At 45.2% G+C, this 20,462-nt stretch overlaps 2 long non-coding RNA genes across 2 annotated transcripts in view; both read right to left on the bottom strand.

The window, feature by feature from the left end:
* Window positions 1–20,462, bottom strand: part of LOC133273308 (uncharacterized) — a 343,156-nt gene that overhangs the window by 302,232 nt on the left and 20,462 nt on the right. The window lies entirely within an intron of this gene.
* Window positions 362–17,813, bottom strand: LOC133273289 (uncharacterized). Its single transcript, XR_009744720.1, has 4 exons — window positions 17,627–17,813; window positions 9,989–10,115; window positions 1,528–1,702; window positions 362–433 (listed from the first exon to the last, which is right to left on the bottom strand). It is a non-coding gene; the product is annotated as an uncharacterized LOC133273289 (long non-coding RNA).

The following is a 20,462-nucleotide window of genomic DNA, read 5'->3' as shown; positions in this document are numbered from 1 at the left end:
ATCACTCAAATACAGTTAATCACAGCACTCATTCTGTAACATTTACAAACCAATGGGTCAAAAATGGTACCTTGGAGCTAGGCACTTGAAATATTGCTTTTTAAGGCATATAATCCCAAATCCATAGCATGGGAAAACCAAGAGTTTCACAACAAAGCATGGAAAACCCTAACAACTATTAGCTCAAACCCTCCCTTTCAGGCCGCACCCAAAACCCAAGTGAGAGGCTAATGGACAAATCCTCCTCTGGCAGGGGGCCGATCAGCCAGAGCACCATTCACCCAGTCCCAACCTATTTCACACCAGGCAAAATCCCTGTGGGAACAGACAATTCATGGCACTGTACCTTTACTCATGACAGTACCAGCAGACAATTGCTAGCGTCTCGGTGTCTGGCCAAAGCGGATGGCAGACAGCTGTCTGAAGCTGGGACCTGGGAAAGTGGGGATAACATCAGGAAAAAACAAAAACATCTTACATACCTGCTACTCCCATCTCATCCCACTCTGGGGAGATGCCTGGTTGCTGTGGACTGAGTCAGTGCCTGCTCTTGTGGTCCTTCAGCACCCTGTGGAGCTACCGCGTGCTTGCAGACTTGGGGTTGTTGCCACGTCCTGTCCTATCTGCTGTTTGCGAGGACTTTACAGCCAACACTGAGTACCAGTGGCTTGGCTATTTCCACCTTGTTTTGGCTGTTTTAGCCTACCTATGTGAACGAACATGCAGCCTTCTCAGCGGGTCAGCAGGTCAGGATGGAGCAACAGCACCTACTTGGGAAGATTTGCTGGGTCCTTTGAAAAATATCCCCGGATTTTTATTGGATCTTAGGTTATCTGCCTGGATCTGGGCTTTGATTCTCCGCTCTATAGCTTTATCCCAGGCTGGCAAGGGTAGTGCCTTTCCCTCAGAGACCACAACTGACAGCTCTCAGGGAGAGGGAGGAATGGGGCAGTGGTTGCCTTGTGAGGGTGGGGAGAGGGAAAGGCTGTCTGAGGCCACTGTCTGCATGGGGGAGCTGCAGGGCTGGTGAGGATGATCAGCAAGCATCTTATTTCTCCTTCCCTGGGTTGCTTAACTCCAGCCTGGGGGACCACCACTCCTTGCTCTTCCATTGCACCCTCCCTAGGTCCCAAATTCCTGGCTTTTTCCACCCAGCTATGCCACGCTGACTCTACCCCAACCTCCCCACTGCTCCCCAGGCAAGTCCTGTCCCTTCAGCTGCAGCATGACATTTGCCTACGTGGCTTATAAATGTTGGCTCTTCATAAAAATACCAGCCTGCCCGCAGGGAATGAGGTGGAAGGTAGACCATGCTGAGGCCTTTTATTTCCTGCAAAGGTGTCTTTGCAAGACACTGGTGGAGAGCACTATGCAGATGCACAGAGACAGTATGCAGATGAGCGACACTGTGAAAGGCAGGGCCAGCTCCCCAGCTGGGGGAAAATGGGTTAGATCAAACACTCATGCAGATTTCCATCAGCTGTGGTGACAGTTAGGTAGGCTGGCCATTTTGCATGGATGGCTCACCTCTTTGCCAGCTGTAATAAACATGGGTGCCTGATGCCAACAGAGCTGGGCTGAGCTTCACCAATAGATGCATCTTCTTCCCCGCCTGCTCCACTGGTGCAAGTGGCCTCATCTCTGCCAAGTAAATACGTGAAGAGAAGCTAAGTGGGAATCTGGGTTGTACTCATGCTGAGAGCTGGCCAAAGAAGGAGAAAACATCAATCTCAAAAGGGTTTTCAAGATTTGGACATCTGGCTTCATCTTTGACTATGTTCAAACAGGATCTGTCAACTTGAATCAAGAAAATCAAGAGGAAGAGGAGCCTAGCCTTTAAAAGTCAGTGCTGCCATAGAATCGTACCATCAACTAGGTTGGAAAAGATCTCATGGCTAGAAAGTTCACGAAGCACATGGGAGAAAAAAGCTTAGTCTGAATCCATGACTTGAACACAAACCTACACCCCATAACCAAATATTGTGGGGTTCCTTTCTCGCTTGTTGTGCTAAAAAATTCTGGCTAGAATAGAAGAAAGTGAAATGCAAAACAAAGCTCTTAAAAGAAATAAAATAATAACCTGCCAAAATTAAAGCTAAATTATGGAACTTCCACATTCCTCCACTGTGTGTGTTTTGTGTTTGAGAAAATTCATGTGAAGATTTCACCTATCTAGCTTTGGATGGTTTCATTATTAGCAGGCCACAAATGAATTAGGTGGATGATGCAAAAGTGACTGCCAATAAAATATTTACACCGTTTCTTCCTTCTGTGTGAAACATCTTTTATATCTATGCATAGACGTATATACTATAAATAATAGAAATGATGCTCATATTTTATAGTAGGGATGTAAACACTGGTCCCAACAGCAGTGGCAAATGAACCACTCACATTTTCTGATTGCATAATTTGCCTAGAGGATGGATACATAATTACACTATAATTAAGTATAATAAACAGAGAAAATGATTTGAGAAGGAAAAATTATCACAGCCTCAACCACATCAGCCAGAAGCTCTCTTCTAATTAAGTTATTTTATTAAACAAAATGTTTTTAAGGTGGGTCCCCTTTGAAAATGTACATTATAGCCCATGTAATGCAATTTACTTTATAAGTAAAACATGGCTTGTGTATGGACAGATCATATCTGACAGGACTCATGAAATACGCAGCCACTGGGTCCAGTCCAGCCAGGTGCCGAGTCCCTCACGCCCCTGGTCCAAGGAGTAGACACTGCAGCAGCACATAAAGCAGCCTTTTATTTGTGCTCACTGATGGGCTCTTTTTATGTTGCTTGGGTTTGTTTTCTGATTTAAAGGGAGAAACGCAAGCAGGTAATTCTGGTGTTGTCATCCTGTAATGGTACAGTAGAGGCAAAGGCCAAGAAAAGAGGTAGCTCAAGCTAGCCCAAATACCTCATGCTATTTGGAGTTGAGTCTTAAAACACTATTTCCTTTCAAATGCTTTTACCCTCACTAATTCTGCTCAGTGCTTGGCAAGATGTGCAGGTGGAGCTGACTTTTATGTTACTGTCACTGAAGAAACCCACTGGTTTACAGTCAGGAAGACCACATAATCTGCTACCTCATGTGGCAAAGGCCATTGGACACCCTCCAGTTCATTGCTCTTAAAACTACAGCTCCCCCAGCCACTCAGGGACCTCAGAAGCTATTATAGAAGCCTTGGAGCATTATTCTGAAGGAGCCTAGTGCTCATCATGTTCCCCCTCCCCACAAAAAGTCCAGCTTTAAGTTATAGCCATAAGATTTCTGTAGACATCTGCCTCATTTCCACATTTCTCTTCCTCTTGCTTGTGAGTACTTAGAGATTGTGATCAAGCCATCCCGTAGCCTCTCTTCTGTAAGCTCATTAAATCATGCTGCCCGATACAAATCTCTGCTGGTTTCCTGGCTCTTCAAGGCTCCTACGGCCTTGCAATGTTCTTTGGGAAGATTCCTGTGTATCAGTGACCTGTTTTCTTAGCTACTTACTCTCTTCTTCAGTTCCCAAGTCACTTGTAAAGTTTACTTGTAATGATTTAGGCTGTCTTTCAAGTCGCTGTGAAAGCCAGCATATCCTTTGTAACACATCCCTTTGGAACCTGCTAGGGATGAAATCCAAGAATGGACTTACGTTCAGTGTAGGAGAAAGCATCCAAGTCCAAGGAGAAACTAGGGAAAGAAGAAATTGTGTCCTAAAATACCTGTTGTCCATAGCAGCACAAGGTTCAAAATGTTGAGCATTATGTCATGAGAACATCTCCGAATGCCCCATGGAGATGTACTTCTCTAGCTCTCTCTACTGTATGCACAGTGTAGTGGGTAATGGAGAGAGCAGCCTGGTGATCGAGACGAATCCTCTTTGTTTAGAGCTTTCCACTCTTAAATATTTGCAGACCTTTGAACCACAAAATGTTGTCAGTTATTGACGAGATGATTGATGTGTGTGGTTAATGCTTGCAGGGCGCCCCAGGCACAGCACATCACCATGGGTCTATATACTCCTGATGACTACTTCAGTTTCTCTCCTAATCTCATGTGTTTTCAGCTGTATAGTGACCTGATTTCAACCAGGAGCTTCCATGAACAATCACGTGGCAATCACAGACATTGTAAACTCAAGCCAAAGAGTCATTTTCAAATGCTTGGCAAACGCCAGACCACAGAAACTCAATGTGTCGTAAGATTCCACTTGGTCCCATAATCATGGGTGGGAAAAAAGAGGAGGATTATCCATAGACCTCAAAGTGTTTTACAAAGGGAGACAAATGCTGCTATTCCCATTTATTGGATAGGGCAACGGCAAGTAGAGACTTGCACAAAGTCACCCAATTAATCAGCCAGAAAACTGCCACTGAAACCCATATTCTGGTCTAAACAGGTTCCCAGACTGCCCTCATCACTGCAATATCCGAGTACCCTCCAGTAGTATATTAAGAGAATTTGGGCATGTCTACACTGGCCGATGCAAATAGCTGCCTGCCAATCCAGCCCCCTTCTCAGCCAACTGGACAAAAGCCATCTCCAGACTGAAGCTGTGTAGCCACGTTAACACCATTCAGAGCCCAGATGTATGAACTCCACTGCCACAAGGGGTGAAAGCTCAACCCAGCACCACCACTCTAATTCAGCTGTTAGGCTGTCTCTGAATTAGATATACCTTTCTTTATTTTAAACCCCATTTCATCATCTATAGTTCCTCTCAGAGTATTTCCTCGTGTTTCAGTTCTTGCTAAGCCATGGAGACAGGGCACAAACATGCTGGTTATCTGGTTACAGCCTCATGGCAGCTTTGAAGAATGATCTGGAAGGTGACAATTTGAACAGGAATATTTGGATACACTGCATAAGGAAGAAAAATCTCCAAAATATACTTATTAAGTCAGGAAAAGAGGAAAGAGAAGGAAAGCATCTCTTTAAACTCAAGATCTACTTGTCATGAGCAAGAGTACTAAAAAATCGGTAACTTAATAACCTGAAGGAAGAGTAGCTGTTATTACAGGGCATTGTACTGGCAAAGCTCCTATACATCACAACAATAATTCTCTCCAGACTTCTCTTCCCTCCCAAGGCATGAGGAAACACCAGTGCATTTAGCCTCAACCGCCTGGCAGGCAGCATCACTTCCTCGTGAGAGGCAGGGAGCTGACACAGCGAGGGGAAGGCTGTCCTTTGTGAGAGCTACAAAAGCCCCGTGTGACCCAGTAAGTCTGACATAGAGCTGAAGCAATGAGTCCTGCTCCAAGGAAGCTAAAAATTCCAAGGTGCTTTAAGAGCTCAGGACTACTCGTGCTCCCGAGGTTTAGAAATCCTTTGAGGGTTGCTATGTTCATGCCAACCACTCCTAGCTCTGGAAGTCCAGCTCTGCTCACCTTGATTTCACTTTCCTCCCATCAGCGTCTACTTCCACTGTCTTCTGGCCATGGGGCAAGGTGGGCTTTGATCTGGAGCTGCTCTCGCCTGGGTCTTGTGTTTCTGGATCCAAATCCCTGCTGGCAGGGATCTGGCTTCACCAGATCATCACCCTCTGCCTGGGGAAAACAGGGCAGCACGTAGGCAGCAGCGTTTCTTTGCTTCTTTGCACTTCTTGGACTTCTGTGCAAAGCCCCAGTGGGTGAACGTGTGCTCCATGCACATGCAGAAAGGGCACAGACACTGCTTGAAAAAGAACGGACCTGGTTAACTTGGCTACGATCATCCAGGAAGTTTGTGGCAGAGCTGCAAATAAAATCCAGACATTTTGCCTTTTGGGCCTGCGTCTTCACAACAACACTGTTCTTCCTCTGGGCATCTGGGCTTGTTGTCTTATCGGGATGCGCTGCTCAGCGTGGCTCCTTAAAGGGAAAGAGTGCTGGGAAAGCCACGCTTTAATCCAGCAGAGAAAATGACACCACCTACAGAGGAAAACCCTGTAGCTTTTTGCAATTATTGCCATGCATGTATATCTTTCCCTCCCTTTGTGATCTTTACCACTTCCTTACCATATGTAAAAGGCCTGATCCTGATGAAAATAGTCTTGGTTCCAGAAATGCCACTCAGACGATGTTGATTTACCTCCACAGAGGATGTGGGCCCAATGCTTTTGGCCAGATTTTTCTGCAAGCAGCCAGTCACATTTCTCTCTCCTCCACCCAGAAAGCTGGGGGAAGTCGTGCAGCAAGAACCTTGCTCTACTTCACCTGGCCCACCCAGGGAAGAGCTATTTCTGGATGGGCACGGAAACCCCAAGCTTTGTCCCTTTAATCTGACATCTCATGCGAGTTGCTAAGCCTAATGTTTAAATTGAAAAACACCAACCTGAAAATAGCACTAAAGGAAGCAGAGGATTTGAACAGCACTATATTTTTAAGATAGTCCTTCTGGAAAACATTGTATTTAAAAGCTGACCCTTTTACCATGAGGTTTCTGAAACTATAGAGCCATCCCAAGATTCCTGTGAGATAAGGCTTATAATTTGGAACTGAGTAATGGCACATAAACACAATTGGCTTTGTATTAAGAAGACATGTGTAATCATCCGGCAGTGTCATATTGCCCCCAGTGCAGAGTGGTTTGGGCCTGTTTGTGTTGGAAATTAAAGGTAAGTGCTACACGATGATGAAGGTGGCTCATCCTCCATACCTGACAGAGGGATGATGTCTCAGGGTACAGATCTCCCTGGGGCTTTGGAGAAAACCCCCTCCTTTTGAGTATTTATGGTCTGATATGATTTAATATCTAAGCCCATAACTCAAAGTGTTTGGAAGGGCAGTTGTTGAGCTGTGATGGGCAGAGGTTGCACATTGCAACCTCCTCTTAACCGAAGTGACGCAAACTCAAGATCTTTTTAACTTGAAGACCTCATTCCTTCATATTGATTTGACTTATTTCTACTAAAGGGCAAACCCAGGGAAACACAGGAGTTTCCGTGGTGGTTTTATGCCAAGCATAAGTATCTGTGTAGGAGCCTTTCAGACCTCTTCGCACTCCCAGAGCAAGGACCAGATCTCTGGCTTGAGTCTTCTAATTTTCTTCCACTTTGTTGGCGTGAAGTCTGGCAGCCAGGCAGATGTGCCTGCCTTGATCTTTGGTGTGGATCTCCTGTTGCACTCTCTGTTTTTCCAAGCCTCAATAGGGGAAAGTGGAATTGCTGTCCAGAAACATTAATCACAGCATCTCAGATCTGTAAATTCTCAAGAGTTTTCCCTCCTGGAGCACTGGAAGGCTTTGACCCATTTTCCAAAGTGGGTATAAAGCATATATACATAAGGAAAGCACACATACTTGTAGCATCTGCAAAAACATATGGTAGTTTCACATCCCACTAACCAGTTTCCTGGATTGAATACATATAAGTGCAGGCTTTGTGAGAACTAGCCTGTTATGAATGCTGGGTTTCTGACTCTCATCCCTTAACCGCAGTCCTTCCTTGACTTTGTGAGAGATACCATTTCCCTCTTAATTTGGCAAGTTAATGCACACAGTCCTTCTGGATACTTATCCTTGTGTTGCCCTTTTTTTGCAGGTGAAGCTACTCTATCAGGCTCCATTGACAATCTCTTCTCCCATCTGCCTGTCTTGCCATTGCATACAGAGGGGTTGCGTTATCTCTGCTTAATCCTGAATGGCAAAAAGCAACCATTTCCAGGAGCAGTAATTACACTTCAGATGTCTTGGGATTTTGCTGGGCAGCTAATCTACAGAGCAAATGTTTCCATCTAAATCTTTTGTTTTAATGAAAGACTGTTTTGCCAAAGGACCTGTTTTCCTTAAATAGACTATTTTTGAAGCAGAACATCTAGAACTTTTGGCTGTTGTTTCTGACAAGGATATCATTTTTCCTATCTTATCAACATTTTCTGTGCAAACATACCCACCTATCAGCATGTTTTCCCTTTTAGTAACCAACCTTGAGTCCAACGTGCCTTCTAGCACCAAAGCAATAAACCCTGAAGAATGGATGTAGATACGGAGAGACCCCCCTGCATCCTTCTATGCCTGTACTTGTGCCACTCCTCTTGTACATTAGTTTACACTCTCGGAAACTCCCAGAGAGGAAGACCCCAAAGCCCCTTTCTGCCCCATCAGTCCCAGCATCTCCTTCTCTTTATGGATAGAGCTTTCCTAAATTCTTACCTCCTCTGTTTTGCCCCAGATAAAGCCAACTCAGTCTTGTCTTTCCCCATGCAAACAGACCAGTGACCACTGTACCCTTTTACCACACTCATTTCACCTAGTGTCTTCCCATGTGAAGTCTCTCATAGCTGTCCTCAGTCTTCTCTAGACTAAACAATTCCAATTAAAAAAGAAAGAAAATTCCTTCCAGGTCACGTTTTTTGAAGCCTCTTATCAGTTCTTTTGCTCTCCTCCAGATTTCCTCCTGTGTTTTTACCTTCATATGGAGTACGGAACACAGACCTGTGGTCTGGGCCTCTCCAGCACCAGACTGATCTCCACACAAAAGGTGCTCTTGATACCTCAGCTAAAAACAAGTGTCTTTCTGGCCACAGATCACACGGTAGACTTAGATTTGAGCTTGCCCTCTACCAGCTCCTCTAGCACATTGCCAGTACCATGACCTGGTTCCTTAATATGTATTTTACTTACGCGCTTTCTTTTTCACATAAGACTATTTCTAAAGTTTATTCAGAACATTTATTCAGAACCATCTGCCTCCCCTCCCAAAGCTGGGGTTCTCCCAACCTGTTCTGTTGTTTTAACCTACTGTAAAGAGCCCTGTCTGCTCCACCAACCAAACTGTTAATAGAGATTTAAATGAACCATGACCAGCACAGACTTCTGTTAATGGTCCTCTCACTTTGACAGTGAATCACGCATGCCTGATCTTCAAGGATATACTTCCAATCAATGGTTGAAAAGCAGCAATTATTTCTGTCAGATAGGCATCATTTCTGATACCAACAGCTGTCCAAGGGAGACCTGAAGCCAAGAGTGATACCAGTGAATAATAGACAAATACCTACTCATCACCTGTACTGGGTTGAGTACAGGCTTGAGTACCAAGCCCTGAAACTACACTCTCTCCTATTTTTTTTATGAGAGGACAGCAGCAAAGCTGGATTATTCATAGTTCTGAAAGCAGGATGGGCACACCAGTATGCCCCTAAAGCCAAGATGATGAGCTAATCAACTTCGTATTGTTAGAAGAGTCCCCACCTACGCTTTCACACAAAAGGCTGATTAGCTCACAGGTATGCAAAACTCTGGGAGGATGCCATCTTTCATCGCTACCAGAAGATGTTTAATACATGTTGCCAACACTTAAGTGTTTGTGAGTGTGTATGTGTGTACACACATGCGCAGCCACTTGCTCTGGTCGCAGGAGCTGCTCACTGTGTTGCGCTAATCCGCCGTGCCAGGGCACAGCCCTGTGCTGGGCATAGCTTCGCTGCTTTGCGCTCAGCTGCAGCGGACAGGAGCGCAGGAGATACAGCCTTCACAGCCCAAAGGAGCCAGATTTTAACAGGCTTGTCCTGCTTCCAGTGGCAGTGCCTGTGACAGTAACAGTCATAGGACGGGAGAGGGTGTCACCATGGAGAGCAAGGAGGTGATGTTTCACCTTTCTTGTGATGTCCTGGTGAAAGGAAAGCTAAAAGCACTCCACCGTCTAAATCACTGATGGAAACAGTGAGTGTGAGTGCACTAAAACATGCTCATCCCACGTACCAGTGTGCTCCATAAAGGAAGGTCAAACACGGAGCAGACTGTAAGGGCACATAGCAGCGAAATACTGCTGAGGCTGGTTGGTGCGATTCCCATTACAAACCAGGGGTGATGATGTAAAGTATTAGCTCCGCATCATTGTTCAGCCTGGAGAAGAAGTTCTCCGAGGACACGTTATTATAGTCTTCCGATACGTAAAGGGGGCCAACAAGAAATCCAGAGAGGGACTTTTTACAAGGGCATATAGGGACAGGAAAAGGGGGAAGAAACCCTCCCTACTATCAGTAGTCAGTAATATATTTGCTATCTTCTAATGGTGTACCTTATCTCATGTGCATAGGAAATAACATCCTCTCACTGTCTTTTTCTGCCCTCTTCTTCCATGCTCCTTGCTGAAGATTTGCAGGACATCAGGAGTTCCCTATGCTCCCCATTAGCTTAACAGTTATCTGGAAAAGAATGTGACAAAAAAAGGCATGCATTGAAATGTGCTTTGACAAATATATAACAATATATGTTTCCCAATGTATTTTCAATTTTCTGACTACAGTGTGTGAGCAGGAGAAGGCGTAGGAATGCATCACAAAACTGTCTGTTTGCAAATAGAAAAGCTTTCTTTAATCTTGCTTATACAGGGGGATATACTGCTCTTTTAGTATAGAGGATTTTTCCAGCTGGGCTACCTGCATTCTAAGGACTGAAGATGCTGAGGGTGTCCCATCTGCACAACCTCTTCCCTGGGATGCGAGCAATGAGGGCTGGTTCATGGTGAGCAAATGAAGCCCTTAAGGAACTGAGTATGAATTCATGCCCTGCAGCTTGTGGGGAGAAATTATCCTGGGATAACTTTGGTCTTTTGCTGACAAAAAATAACTGGCTAAATCCCAAATGATTATACCCCTGTTACAGTCATACCAGTTGGACTCCAGCACAGCCCCTTCACCCAGTGGGAGCTTCCAGCCCAGCTATGACCCCTCCATTGCTGGCTGCTGTTTGCAGCACCCCACATCAAGAGAGGCAAAGAAGGAGTTTGTGGAGGCAGGCAGCTCCCGTCACTTCCTCTGGCAAGTGCCTGTACTTAATGCAGAGGGGTTTTACTTCATGGAAGTCTTTGCACCAAGTGACTTTGTCCTAAGCACTGCACTGCCTCGGTTATCGCCCGCGCAAACATTCCCTTCAGATCAACATACCGGCTGGGCCAGAAATCACACAATTGATGTTTTGGTTTCCACTGCCTTATCTAAATCCAGTTACTGCTCAAAATGAGACTAAGTCAACAGACTTAATTGAATGAAAAGGCTGTGAGACAACCTAGAGATTTGTGGCTGTGTATGTCCGTGCAGGAGTTAATCACTAAGCAAACACTGCGCAACAAACAGAGCTGGGCTGAGCAGGATTGGTTTTAATGTGGCCTGGAAGCTCCCAACACGCTGGGGTTGCACGAGGCATTGTTGGGGGATTTAACAGCATCGCAAACAAGGTCCTGCCATGGAGAAAAGCTGGGGATGGACAATGGAGCAAGCCGTGAACAAACACTTCTGCTTGCTGCCTAGATTAGGAGATAGCAGAGAGCCTGTAGGAATGGCCAAAAATAACTGCTCCCCTATAATTGCTGCTGCCCGGATATGTGAAATAGCCCTGCTGGCACCCAGCAGAGAGGTGCTTGATGGCCTTAGCTTACCTGTGGGGCGGCAGCTGCCAAACTCTGGATGTGCCCAGTTCCCAGCTGTTGCAGACATCACAGGTCTTTCCCAGCTGTGCAGCTATTCCTGGCTCTGCAGCTCCAGAGAGAAAGGTATAACTGAAATATGTGGGAATGGCTACACTGGGTCACACCACTGCTTCACCTCACCTCTCTCCCTGTCTCCAGCGCAGGCCATGAGCAGACTGTTAGGAAAGATCATTGAAACCTGTGTAAGATCATAACTAGGACCTAGTCCCCGCTGTGACAGTGCTGCACAAAGCTTCTCCAGAGCTGCAGGACTAAAAAGTCAAAGACTTACTGTGCAGTTGCAATTTGCCCTGGCAAAATCTGTGCCTCTCCTTTCTACCATCTGCTCACTTCAGAAGCCCTGTGTGGGTACATGGGGCAGCTGCTCTATAGGAAGGCTGCAGAGGGAATGCTCAGGTTCATGCCAATGGTTCATCTTAGCCATTGCAAGAAAGGAGGCTGAAGCTGCAAACCTAAGATAGTCATTAAATATCTTCTAATACGAGATGACTCACATACTTTCCTGGTTGGTAGGACTCCATCAGGTGATGGAGAACCTGAATCAGGTTCTTCTGTAGGCAGCAAAAGCCTTTCAAACATCTAAAGGTGCCTTTGCCGTGAGCGGTATAAAGACAGACCCTTGCCGTTTCAGCTGGGGTTTGAACATGATTTTGGCTGGGAAAACTCACCCCGTGCCACAGAGGGACACCACGCCTTGCACAGGCCACCCACTTGCACACTAGCCTGGGGCCAGGACATCTGGCTGTAAAAATGCAATTGTGGTGGTGTCCCCTAAAGAAAGGAGGGCACTGAATTTGGGTACATCCTTCCTCCTTAGGGGAGGACGCAGGCACCACTGGTACATTTGCAACCCATTTGACAGCTCTTGCCCTTTGTACAAGCAGACAGGACAACTCCTGTAGCAAAGCCAGGAAAGATGATGAGCTTTGTGATCAGGTGCTGCATGGCCAGAGCACTACGCAACGTCAAAAGGAACTGCTGCTGAATGCCCAGGTTTCAGGATACAACAATAACACATAGCCCTATATTTCATTCCTTTAACAAAGTGCTGAATACGCAAAGGCTCTTTTCCCAGCTTCTGTCTCCGTCTTGGAAGCTGGGGAACAGCCGAGTGTGTAATTATTTTCAGATGCCATCCACTTTATTGATTATCTGAGTGGGATGCGCAAGTAAGGGCAGCTAATGCCAGGAGCAGAGCTCGAATAAAGCTCGCTCCCTGTTGGGAAAAGCTGAAATCAAACCACCAGATGAATGGGTCGTCGAAAACAGGCTGGAATATATTCCCTGTAGTCATTCCGAAAGTTCAAGGGCAGGGGAAAAGAGAGAAGACAGAAAGAAAGCAGCCGTGTCTGTGTTCACGAAACTTCTAATATCTGAAAGTGCTTAAAAAAAAACAGACAAGTGCTTTTCTTTTCATACAATCATGGAAAAACACACTAAGCTTTTGACTCAATGGTTTTGTTTTTCCAGCAAGTCCCTTCCAGGTTCCACGCGCCATCTCCGAGTCACGTCTGCTGGGTGAGCTTCGAGCTAACAGAGGCTTTAGGAGAGCTCGCTGTGATTTTGCCACACAAAGTTTCAAGTATCGGCTTGCTGGAAGTGCAGCCGAGAGGGAGGAGGGAAGGGAAGTGGCGTGAGCTTTGCCAACACACCTGCACAAGCTTTGGGCTCTCCTGGACAATCTGTGTGCTAATGATGTATAACCTGCAGAGCCTGGCAAGGCGCTCGCTGAAGACTATAACAGACAGGCTGTGCATGCCTCTGATTTCTAATTGCTTAAAACAAGTAATAACACCCCCCATCACCCCCCCAACCCTGTGCTGTAGGTAAATGCTTAGGATAGAAACTGAGATGCGTTCGGCTGGGAAGAGCTTCTACCAAGGTAAGGAACAAATGACAGTTTAATTACGGTATTTTACGTCTATGTAATTCCTCTTCTAAAGCAAAAGGGAGGAAAAAAGCTGAACGTCATTTCAGCTCCCATGTTCTGCTAATTTTGCTTTTGACTGTTAGAGATGCAGCTGGATCCTATTTCTAATCCACTTTCAAATTTGCTTGAATTAAAATCCCAGATCACTGCTGTGTTTTCAAGTTGAAGTGTGCGTAGTAGCCAAGGTTTATATGGCAATTTCTGGAGTTATGGAATGATGAGCTCCAACAGAGGAAAGTGTGTTGTATGCCTGAGTCCTGGGGAAAAGAAAAAAGGTTGGCATCAGTATTATTTGGAATTAGAGCTCACTTGTAGAATAAATAGCCTTGAAGTTAATACAGGGCTACATTTGGTTCCACCCACTGGAACTGGTCGGTATGGAAGAGCAAAGGCTGCCATGGTGGAGAGGTAGGAATGGGAAGTGCTATTTAGTTAGAAAACCTGATTATTTCTGAACTCTCACCTGAAATTTAAAAGTTCCCCTGTTAGTTTGAGGCTTATTTTAATAACAAATTCCCTTCCTGACTAAAATAGCACGGTAAGACTGCCCTTGCTTTGAAATACCTGTGCTTTCTCCATTGCTACCTGAATGCGTCTAAAAGCTGGCATTTCTGTTTATGTCTAAATCCAACAGCATGGGCTTGTTCGACTTTGCACCTGGACAACACCATAACTCACACGGAGTTATGAATCCTTACATTCCCTGGGCTTTCCTATCTGCCATGACAATTCCCAGCCACTGCCAGGTGAAGCCAGCCAGCCAGTATTTATGGAAAATGAACAGACTAATCATTTCCAATAGCGGGACACGATGATGATATAATTGCAACAGTTTTCGTTGACATCCAAGCGGAGGGATCCGAGCCAGAAATGGGAATACGGGCTCCACCCATCTACCACCCAAATGTAAACAAGCCAGCATGGTTAAAAAGAGGACTAGAAGACAGGGCTCAGGCGTTCTCCTTCAGCTGTGTTATGCTATGATTGCCAAGTTGCCACACAACCTTCCTGCCAGGCCATTTATCCAGCCATAAACTGACCCTTACCTCACACCAAAAAGTTGAGCTGCTTCTTTCAGTATCAGCTTCTTTTTAAACAGGGCTAAAAGCACTTTATTGAGAGATTATGTTTTGAAGATTGGGTGTTGTAGGGTCACAAATCAAACCTGTTAAGTACCTAAAATCCAGCTCAGCCTTAGCCATGACTGGCACTGTTGTAGCATGCACATGTTACTACCAGCATGGATAAGGGAACACCTGCAAAAGGGAGGGAAGTGTGTATGAATACAGCTGGAGATGAGGTGAATAAGACTGATAGCTTCTTACAAAAGATTGGGAGCGGTTCTTTGGCTGATGGATGATTGAAAATCCAGAGGTGGATTGTGAGGAGCTTGATGTGATGTCACAGGAAATCAGGGTAAGTCTTTGGTTGAAATAACTGGCAAAATAGTCCTGGATGCTGAGCAAAAGTTTACAGTAGCTTTGTGAACTATTAGCCCCTTTCAGAGCAGAGTTTCTCACAGGAGATTGACAGAGTGTTTTCTTTCAGCAATAATAGAGTCACTCCCATTCCAATGTGAGGATTTCCCTCATTAACAAGAGAGAACAAAGCTATTCATGTTTGGGGAAGCGTGGTCCTGAGAAGAGCCTTGAACTTACCCTTATAACTCACTTCCTTGCCTCTCCCCAAGTTGGCCTAAATTCAACTAAATTAAACTATTCCCCAAATTACATTTCCAATAAATTCACAACCCTGAATGAAAACAGCATCTGCTGTTTGTTGATGCATCTTTGCATGCAGTGGTCAATCCATTCCTCCTGACTCCATCACCAAGAACAAACGGTGCTGCTCACCTTCAAGTTCTCATTCCTAAACAGGAGGCCAGCCTGAGTATAGCTTGTGTCTGCATCTCTGGATATAACAAACCTCCTCAAACAGGCTGGTTAAAAGGAGGAAGCTCTTGTGGAGGTTGGGGCAGTTTATACTAGTGAGGGTCTGGCCTGTAAGGACTTGCACCTGCGGTATAAGGACAAAAAAAAGCCCGTGTTCCAAAGCATGGTGACCTCCCAGTCTCCTAAGCTGTATGAAATCCCATTTCCTTTCTACTTGTGCTAAATGTAAAAACAGAAACAAAGGCACACACCTAAATAAACAGAAAAGCACAGACAGAGAAGGGGAGAGAGGCCCTAGCGCAGGTCCTACGCCAACGAGTACAGAGAGATGTTTCCTATTTGCGGTCTTTCGTGTTAGACCTTGCCATATCATGTGAATGAGAATGTGAGTGGGAGACTCGTTGGACAACGTTGGTTTTACAAATGTCTCACGATTGCAGAAACACCTGCTTTATATTATATTTCTTGCTGGTCCACAACAAAATTCCTCGCTGGTCAACAGTTCTCAGCAGGCTTCATTTCTTCCTTCTCTGTGGATGGCTCAAATCACTGGTTTCTAAATCCTGGGCCACCACGAACCTGAACCTCCTTGAGTAGGAGGGGGAATACGGAAGGCAGAAGGGCACTTCTGCACAGAATCATGCCAAAATGGTGGCTAGAGAACCTAAACCTCATGAGACTGCTCACCATCAGGTGGGGGTAGCAGGGCAGGAGGGTTACCCAGGCCAAATGGACGGATCTGTAAGACCCATCTGTTTTCACCATGAAAACCTCACAGCCCACACCTATGCAACACACACCACTCCAGTCACCACAAGTTATTACTCTTGGTCTCCACCGCTTCCTGTGAAGCTGTAATGGGTCTGAGAGAGCGTCCAATGAAACCAAAGGGATCCTTTCCATTAACTCAATGGGCTCTGGATCAGGCCCAACATCTGTTTGGCCTTCTCTGTACACAGTGCAGCCAATTTATTCTTTATCCGTTCCTGGGCCTCTCTCTCCAATAGCATCCATATTTTCCTACTTATGGTTGTCATTAGCCACACCAAGCACCAACCCCAGTAAGAGACCATCCTTCCCCTCTTCGGCAGCCAGTCCCCTGCCGTGGCACAGCCACGAGTGCTGCCCCAACCCCATATCATTTTGGCCAGGTAACAGTCTCTCCTTTCTCCTTGTTCAGGTTTCCAAGCTATCCCTTCAAGCTGCCAAGCTCTTTCTACTCTTCCCACCAAGGATAGGGCTGGTTTTTGTTTTCTGTTTTATTGTAAATCTGGCCAAGAATCAATACAAACACCAAACAGAAAGGTCCAAGAGCCCGTAAGACACCTGAAGAGCATTGCAGAGAAGGGACATGTTCTCCGAACAGACATTTCCCACCCTGGCTGATGACAACGCAGGCAATGCATTCTCTAGCAATCCAGAGTACAAAGGGTAACAGCCAACAGGCAGCTCCATAGTCTTATATTGGGATCCAGAGCTAGAATAAGAGACCTAGCAACAAATCTCCAAGCTGTCCGTATAAAACCAAGTGTGTGGTGTATATATATATATATGTGTGTATATATATATACACATACACATATATATATATTGTATATGTGCATAATGCCAGTTAACAACACTTAAGTTTCCAACCGCTCTACAAACACAATCTAACTCGTGATTCAGGTTGGAGAGACTATGCTGGGACTAAGCACAGGTCTTCTCCAGGTCCCACAGTGACAGTAACAGCTATGGTCCATGAGACACCTTCCATTCACTGAGCAATACACAATATTAATTTCTTTATGACTTTGCTGAGCCCTTAGATTCAGGGTCTTTTTTCATCCCATCACACACAGATTTCCGTGCTGCGAAATGCATGCTACTGCTAAGCAGAGCAATAGCCTTCATTTACAAACCAAACAGCTTCTTCCAGCAGAAAAACAACTCTCCAGCGTTAAATCTATAGATCCTTCCAGACACAGAGTTACAGATTTATTTAGGCACTGACACTCTGTGAGAATCCCATGCAAAAATACCCCCTCACCATATCCCAAACTCACATGATTTTGAAAACGCAAGCGTGGTGCCTGAGGCCAGATGAGCGGACTGGCAGGCTGCTGGCACTGTGCATAGGCACATACATCTGCATGTCAGGTAGTTACTCATTCCTGCATACTTCCCTGATAAAATCTGGATTGCCTAAAGCTGGTATTTTCACTCCAGTTTCCTTATCAAGGTATTTACCACCTCCTGTCTGTGCCTTGCAGACCGAGGGTGTTAAATGCTCCCTTACTCTTTCTTTGTGGTACAGTGAGCTCAAGCATATAGGAGCTGCTGTACAGGATGGGATTTCTAAACCCACTGGAGCATGCAGTGGGTGGCTGCTGGCCTGGGCTTGATGGGATCTCACCCTGTTTGTACCTGGGACGTTGTGCTTTTGATCCTCAGGCTGGCTTTCTGCAGCTGGCGGGCTCCTTCCTGTGTTTTGGGTGCTTGTTGTGGTGTGTCCTGGTAGTCCCTGATTGCATTTGAAAAGCTGTTCTCTCCTGTGAAAGGTTCTATCCTGGTGTACAGCTGCATGAAGAGAAGGATAGCTTGGGATGAAGTCTCAGGAATAGCAGAAGTGTAAATGGCACCTCAATATAGACACAGAACATCTTTTTCTCTCTAAAAGTAAAAGAATCTCTCTCTGTAAATAACAATATTGAGATAGGCCACGGACCGCAAAGGCAAGGTGCTCTTGGAAACTTTGTGCAGTCCCTTTCCGAGAGCACCCCACACCTCTTTCCCACAAACTGCTGATACAAATCATCTGGTTTAGCCAATGGCTCTCACACCCTCTTCTTCGCATGAGAGCAAACATCACTCCCAACATAAGGGTGCTTGATGGCTCTGTTGTTCCCTCCCAAGCCTGATAAACGGAAAAAGAGATACAGATCCTGAAACAGTATCTAAAAGATTATTAATATCCTTGAAGAAAAATATTAGATCACCCATTGTAAGAAAGAATTGAATTTCACAAACATTGTAAGTATTTCATCAGTTTAAAAGTAATATTTATGGAGACTGACTTTGTCCACTGTGCACTGGGGGAGAAAACAGTTCATTTTGGGGTGCTGATTCTACCAACAATGCTACTCTCAACCATTCCCATGAGCATTACACTATAGGAATATAGCTTTGTGCCTGAAAAAAAGGGGTTTTGGCTAAATTCAAACAGAATGAAATGCAATTTGACTTCAGAAATATCAAGTTCTTTTACTTAAAAAAAATAACAATATAGAGTTTTTCAGGCTTCATATAAAAATATTTTCTTCTGATATTTCTGCTGTACAACACTTACTGTGACCCAGGAAAATTCCTCTAATTTAGTGCTGAACCCTTCTGTGGTCCTTCTGCTGAAAGACATTAGACTTGGATCCAAGGTGGTTGTCATAACATGACAGTGTCCAGCCTGTGAGAGCACTCTGAACCCCACCATCTGGGCAGAACAAGCCCTGTCCACTGACAGTGGTGAAGGAAAACCAAACAGGGTTCCTGGGGCTGGTTTTCCCCATCACTTTGGCTTTTGGATGAGCCAGCTCTGAAATCAGAGAGATGACTCTATATCTGAGGTGGCGTTAATTAGGTGCCAATTGCAACGAAGGCATGATGACGTGGGCTTCAACGGAGCTGCCTGCCTGGGATCATGTCCTGCATCCAAGCTATAACTTGCTTTGCATCCTCCTTCCTTCTGGGATTAAGAGTAGCTAGGCTAAAACCAGCTTGAGACATGCCTGCTCTTGCGGTGATTTCTCCTGGGCCTCTCTTAGGAGCTGTGATTTTTTGGAGGTCCTGTGCACCTGCCACAACCCCTTTGTGCCAGGGTGCTGAGTGCCCAGCGCATGGGCGGGAGCAGTCCTGAGATGCCTGGAGGAAGAAGCACAGGAAAGCAGATGCTTTACAAAGTGCTGACCTGTTTCGTCCTGTCCTGCAACCTCCGAAGACAGTGCTCAGGAATAAAACGTAGGGAACCGCGTAGTGTGAGAGAGCAACTCAAAATTACTCCTGTAGTGAAGAAACCACATAATATATTCAAGATGTCAGAGGTCAGCTGTGGTGTATGTGAATCATGCTGCAAATACCTCACCTTTAACTTTACCGTCGTAATTAGATTACAAAGTTTTTATTACAGTTTTAAATCCTGCCTTTATAGGTTGCTGCCCAGCTGTGCACTTAAATCTGGTTTTATCACACTTTCTGAGCTCATCACATTTAATTCTGCCCCTACAATGCTGGATTAACTTTAAGGGTCGCTGAAGTCAAGAAGTCACTCACCCTTGCCCTACTAATGGATTCACACCATCCCTGCATGGCCCCTAAGAGTGATGTGTACAGTAAACTGCATTTATTGGCACGGTGGAGGGGAAGGGGCATTGGGGTTGTTTATTTACTCCACTGCTGTGCTTACCTATCAGGATATTTGCACAGATTACTGCAGTCATGAGATGTTGTTTACCTCCAAAAGCCTGTTGCAGTGAAATCGCAGCAGCACTGCTCTGAGAGCTCAAAAAGAGAGTATCTAGGTCTGCCTGTGAGAAGTGGATGGCTGAGGCTGATTATTGAGGTTTATAGACCTGTATCATCTGAGGAACTGATCAATTGTTTCCATTCAGAAATCCAGAGATCACACCCTGCCATCACAATCCTCCTGCCAGAAAGCCCAGATCTGGTACTTTATGGGGCCCATCTCTGATATCTGAAGCAGTCCCAGCAGAATGAAAAAACCTTATATTTTTCTACAGGTGTCTTCTTCAATGTTTCTTATCTTCAAGAAATCAAGGCAAGGCACAAAGGAAACTCTTCATCTAAACAACATTCACCCCCCAGGTTTTACCTCAGTCTGCTCTTCTTTGACCAGCAAACATCAGATGGGCTGATGTCAGATACCACCTGAACAAGATGATCCATTGTCCTGAAAAAATCATCATGTAAATGGGCAAATAAAGGGCAAACAACATTATTTCTTTTTAAAAAATGGAGAAATGAGGTACTGAGTGTCCATCCAAGTGATTTACATGAAGTCACAGGGGGAATCTGAAAGGGATCTGGGAAATAAAACTAGCTCCAGTGGAAAGGTCATTTCGTTCTTGCTGAGGGATGCTTTGAACAGAATTAGAACAGACCTGAGCCAGAGATGGACAGCAGGGACTTTAATGAGAAACGGGGGGCAAAAATCATCACTAAGTAATTCCATGACAATTTCTGACCTTTGTTA

This window comes from Pezoporus flaviventris, unplaced genomic scaffold (assembly GCF_033815535.1).
Source record: "Pezoporus flaviventris isolate CSIRO_AGI_PZ_B2104156 unplaced genomic scaffold, CSIRO_AGI_Pfla_v1 ptg000031l, whole genome shotgun sequence".
NCBI classification, from domain to species: Eukaryota; Metazoa; Chordata; class Aves; order Psittaciformes; family Psittacidae; genus Pezoporus; species Pezoporus flaviventris.
The sequence above is the reverse complement of the archived record's forward strand: the minus strand, read 5'-3'. Positions and strand labels throughout refer to the sequence as shown.